This window comes from Sorex araneus, chromosome 2 (genome assembly GCF_027595985.1).
Source record: "Sorex araneus isolate mSorAra2 chromosome 2, mSorAra2.pri, whole genome shotgun sequence".
Taxonomy (NCBI): domain Eukaryota; kingdom Metazoa; phylum Chordata; class Mammalia; order Eulipotyphla; family Soricidae; genus Sorex; species Sorex araneus.
In genome coordinates this window covers 125,116,200-125,121,859 of record NC_073303.1, presented here as the reverse complement: position 1 = coordinate 125,121,859, position 5,660 = coordinate 125,116,200, and the positions used below count along the sequence as shown (strand labels likewise).

Sequence of the window (5,660 nt, the reverse complement as noted above, 5' to 3'; positions counted from 1 at the left end):
ACTGAATCACTCACACCTCGCCTTCCGCCGCTGCCGCCCCAGCCTGCGCCCGCTCTCTGCTGCAGTCGGCGCCCTCTGAACCTGCTTCCATTCAGAAGCCTTGCTCCGTGCTCCAGCCCCAGCTGGAGGCCCTCGCTGCTAAGGAAACTAGATCAGGTCTCTCTGCATTTGATGCCATCTCAGGAGCAGATCCAGGCTGCTAACCATGGCCCTTCTGCTCACACACTGGGTTGCCTGCCTGCTCCTGTCTGCTGTCACCAGGGACACGGTGACTTCCTGAACCCAGGGCTTACAGGGGCAGCTTGCTGACTGCCTGACCCTAGGGAAGCAGCCTTTGACTGTTCATGGCGGCCACTGCATGCATGCCTGGCTCTTTCCTACTCCGGTGGGGCGTGGGACTTCTGGTCCTCCTACCTAGTCCGTCCACAGCAGCCCCTTCACCTGATGGGCTTTTTCTGGCTGTGCATTCCAGACTGTCTCACAAAGAAGCGCTCCTTACCAGCCTAGAGAAGGGCCGCATGAATGATCATATGAAAAAGTAACGAGAGGGTGGCTGGAGCAATAGGACAGCGGGTAGGGTGTTTGCTTTGCATGCAGCCAATGCAGGTTTTATTCCTGGAAATTCATGATCCCTGAATCTGCCAGGTGTGACCTCCTGAATGTAAAGCCAGGAGTAACCCTTCGCACCACTGGGTGTGGCCCCCAAAAGCCAAACGTAAATAAGTAAAAAGTGATTAGCACAGTGGGTAGGGCATGTGCCTTGCATGCGGCTGAACCGAGTTTGATTCCCAGCATCCCATATGGTCCCCTGAGCACCGCCAGGAGTGATTCCTGAGTGTATGAGCCAAGAGTAACCTCTGTGCAATGCCGGGTGTGACCCAAAAAGCAAAAAAAAAAAAGCGATTAAGTAATAATCTAGGTTCAATCCCTGGCATCCCATATGGTTCCTGAGCACCATGAGGAATAATCCCTGAGTGCAAAGCCTGAGCACCACTGGGTGTGTTCCAAAAACGAGACAAAGATTAATCGGGCAGGGAGAAGGCTCAAAGGACTGAACACACCTTAGATCTATCATCTGGATATGATCGCAGAAACAGCCCCAGAGCCCTGCCAGGTACAATGCCCCAGAAGCAAAAACAAAATTAACTTACAGGGGCTGGAGCGATAGCACAGCGGGTAGGGCGTTTGCCTTGCACGCAGCCGACCTGGGTTCGATACCCAGCATCCCATTCCCAAACACCACCAGGAGTAATTCCTGAGTGCAGAGCCCCTGTGCATACCCAGGTGTGACTCGAAAAAGAAAAAAAATACTCTGTTAAAAAGGTATTTAGTGCTTTCATAAAACATTCCTAGATTGGGTTATAAACTTCCACATAGGGTATTGACCTAGGGTAAAAAAAAAGATGCACAATATGTACTTATATTCTTTGAGTATATGATTTCACCTAGTTAAGTCTCACTCTGCTCCTAGGAGCCCAGTACCCTCAGCTTAAATAATTGGAGAAGAAGCAGTTCAAGGTCCTGTGACAGTGAGATAAGGAAAGAGCTTGTCCTTGTCCAGGGCCCCAGGCTCTATCTGCGGGTTTCAGAGAGCTTTCTAGAGTGGGTTACTCTTGGGTTCCTGCCAGGCGTGGCATCGTCCTAAAAATGCCACATCACCTGTTAACTGGGGAAGAAACAGCCTTCTGGCCTGTTTTGCTAATTTTGTAAGCAATTGCCACAAAGCAAAGAGAAAGCAGAAGGAAAGCAAGCCAGACCAGAGAGGGGCACAAGTGACACGTGTGTGATGTGAAGAGTGAAAGCAAAAGTTAAGCCTGTCTGGGCATCTCGCCGGCAGCGTCATCCTCACTAAATCATGAAGTCAGAAAACCTGACTCTCTTTCCAACCTTCTTGCTCCCCAGTTCTCAGAAATTCATGTGTTTCTGGACCAGTGCGATAGTACAGCAGGGAGGGCATTTGCCTTGCACGTGGTTGACCCATGTTAGATCCCTGACATCCCATATGGTCTCCCAAGCATCACCAGGAGTAATTCCTGAGTGCAGAGCCTGGAGTAACCCTTGAGCATTGCTGGGTGTGGCCCCCAAACAAAAGTAACCCATGTGTTTCTGAGATAAACTCTCCTATCCTCAGATATAAAAAATATAGAGGACAAATAAAGAGATTTGCTGCAGAGCAGGTTTTTGATAAAATCAGCCCCTGCCTTTGTGTGTGGGGAGGTGTCTCAAGCCTGTATTATCCACAGACACCCCGAGATAACTTGAGGGAAGTGCGTTCCAGGGCACCTTTCCCTCTCCACACCATTTCCCACCGTTCTCTCCCTACTTCGTGTTTTGGAGTAGTTCAGGAAAGGAGAAAGTAATAAATCCTTAAATGGAACCCCACCCTTGAGTGGATCTCCTGGTAATCTAGAGTGCTGAACCCCCAAATGAGATTTTTGTCCTTAAATTAATCTCCTCAAAGAACTTTCCCTGAAGGAGGGGCATTACATCTGTTCATTGTTGTGATAATGTTCAACCCCACCCTCACAATTTCGATATAACTAACAACTAACGCTCTGAGAGAGAGAATAACAGTCACTGATTACCAACCAGCCTGTGGCTTGTTCCTTTGTTCCTTGTGCATTTGTTGCTATCTCGGTTCTCGGCCACCAAATGCACCCACACTCTGAACTCACACGTGTGTATAAGCATACATTTGTGCATGTCACCACATCTTCTCTGCTCATTCACCTCTCAGTGAATACTCACTTGGCTTCCACACTCTCCTATGATAACAACACTGCAATGAACACTGAGTGCACTGAACTTTTTGTGTTTGTATTTCCATTTCCTTCTGTTAATTACCCAAAAAGGATAGGATTACATCCTATAGTATTTTCTGTGCTTTATTATTTTTATTATTAGCACCGTCACTGCCTAGTAGTACTGTCGTCCCGTTGTTCATCGATTTTGCTTGAGTGGGCACCAGTAATGTCTCCATTGTGGGACTTGTTGTTACTGTTTTTGTCATACCAAATATGCCACGGGGAGCTTGCCAGGCTCTGCCATTTGGGCGGGATACTCTTGGTAACTTGCCGGGCTTTCTGAGAGGGACAGAAGAATCAAACCCGGGTCGGCTGTGTGCAAGGAAAACACCCTATCACTGTGTTATCTATCGCTCCAGATGATGATGATGATGATGGTGATGATGATGATGATGATGATGATGATAATGATTACTTGTAGGGGCTCTGGGACCAACCATCACCAGCTGCCCAGCAGTCAAAAATGCTTCCGAAATCTCTTGATGTTGATTCCACACATAGAGTAAGTGAGCTGCCCAACGTTTGTGGCACTCATGGCCAAAGCCCCTTCAGCCGCCAATGTTCAGGGGTTACTCTTGGCTGGGCACTCAGGAATCACTCCTGTCAGTGCTCCGGAGTGGGGATACTGGGGATCAAGTCTGGGTGAGCCACAGGCAAGCTCCTTACTTGCTGTACTATCTCTTCAGTCACTATTTTTAATCTCTTGGGATGTCCAGGAATGACAGCCAAAGTTTGCTCATACTTGCATCCTTACCAATACTGTTTGAAGAGTTTTTTTTCTTTACCTTCTTGCATTTCTTGTCTTTTTGATAATAGTCAGTCTAACAGGTATCAAATGACATCTTGCTGTGATTTTCATTTGCATTTCCTGATCGTTGGGTAATGCTGAGCATCTTTTTTTTTTCTTCATGTCTCTGTTGAGTATCTGTATGTTTCCTGTATATTTTTTTAATGTCTATTTGGGGATTAGTGGGATATTCCTGGAGTGAAAAGCTTGCCTTGATGTGGGTGTCCCTGGTTTGATTGCTGGCATTGCATAGTCTCCCAAGTGCCTTCAGGGGTCACTCCTGACCACAGAGCCAGGAAGACCCCGTGTCCTCCTAGCTGTGACCCACACAAACAAACAAACAAACAAACAAACAAAAAATGTCTCCTCAGATCTTCTACCCACTTTAAAATCGGATTGCTTTTGTTGGTGGTGGTGCTGAGTTGAATGAGTTATTATTCCTGTTGGTGATTCACCTCTGATCAGACACGCAAATGTGTAAATATTTCTTCCTATTGGGCAGGTTGCCTTTTCATTTTGTTGCCAATTTCCCTCGCTGTGCAGAAAGAAATTCCTTGCTTTCTAAAGAGTGATGATTGGGGTAGGGCGATAGCACAGTGGGTATTTGCCTTGCACGCGGCCAACCCAGGTTAGATTGCCAGCATCCCACATGGTCCTCTGAGTACCGCTAGGAGTTATTCCTGCATGCAGAGCCAGGAGTTAACCACTGTGCATTGCCGGGTGTGACCCAAAAAGATAAATAGATAAACAAACAAACAAACAAACAAAGAATGATGATGAAGTTTGATGGGGTCTGCAAGTGATTTCAGTCCCCTGGGTGTATTTTGTAGGGTTCACAGAGTTAGAAGCAGCAGCTCTCTCTTACCTGCTCTTCCCAGGTCACCTCCAGCTTCACACCCCAAGGGTCACACTTTGCCCCGGAGTAGTGACTGGCACCATTAGGCTACAGCAGGATCCCCTGGGGGTGGCAGAGTCTGTGGGAAATACCCATTCCCAACCTGCTTCCAGAGATTCCTGCTGACATGGGCCTGGCTAAATCTTCATTCACCCTCTAGAAGGTTCATCTGCCCCCAGCCATGAGAAACACCTCAAAGCAGGAAATAGTGGGAGGTGTCACCTGCAAGCCTTACCACAGAGACTACCCCTCAAGCTGTGTCTCCTTCATTTAAAATGAAAACTACAGAGGCTGGAGAGACAGCGCAGTGACCAAGATTGTGGTCTACCTGATGTTTTATCTCTGATATTCCTTAAGGTCCCCCGAGTCAGGCAGGAGAAAGCCCTGAGCATCATCAAGTGTGCATCAAAAAACAAAACAAGCTGCAAGTCTGTATTTTATACGCTCTCTGGCAGTCACAGGTATCCAATAAATATTTGCCAAACAAAACCAAGGAGCGCAAATATTTGACAGGTATGCTGTCTCAGCCTTCGTGTGCAAATCAGCTGGAGAGCGCCCTCCTCCTGATGTGGGAAGCAGCTTCCATCCCCTCCAAAATCCAGCTTTCCCTCACTTCAACCGGAACTGGCTTGCAAAATAAAGCCACTTACCAATTCTAACCAAAATGGAAGTTCTTGCCTCCCACCATTGGTCATTAACTCCCTTCGTGGGATTCAGAAAATAATAATATATACAAGTGTTAATTAAGTACCTGCAGCGTCAGTCCGAGTGGGTCGGAAGTGCAGTAAGATAATTACATTGGAAGGGTTGCGCCGAGCCAGGCCTAGCAATCAGCAGGCTCCGGCTCCTCTATCGCCGGAGACTTTGGGATGATCTAAGGATACAATAATGAAAATGATACCGAAACTCAGCATCTCTTCCTGGTGCATCAGCCAGGGTTGAAAGCTTTTAAGCAAATGCTCAGAATGCCCAAGAATAAAACCCACATTTCATCCAGATCCCAGTAGGGCTTCAGGAAAGCTGGAGTCAGATCCCCCCACCTAAAGCTTTCTCTCAGTTGTGCTCATTAATTCAGGAACACTGAGAACAGTACCCTTTCTTGCTCTCCAACCTCGAAGGTTAAAAGATTTACAGGTACATTTTGGGTTCTTAAAAGCTCTAAATCAGGGGCTAA

At 47.3% G+C, this 5,660-nt stretch overlaps 1 non-coding gene across 1 annotated transcript; it reads right to left on the bottom strand.

The window, feature by feature from the left end:
- Positions 1-3,223: 3,223 nt before the first annotated feature.
- On the bottom strand, positions 3,224-3,355 carry LOC129403071 (U11 spliceosomal RNA). The gene has a single exon (XR_008629056.1). It is a non-coding gene; the product is annotated as a U11 spliceosomal RNA (small nuclear RNA).
- Between the last annotated feature and the right edge of the window lie 2,305 nt (positions 3,356-5,660).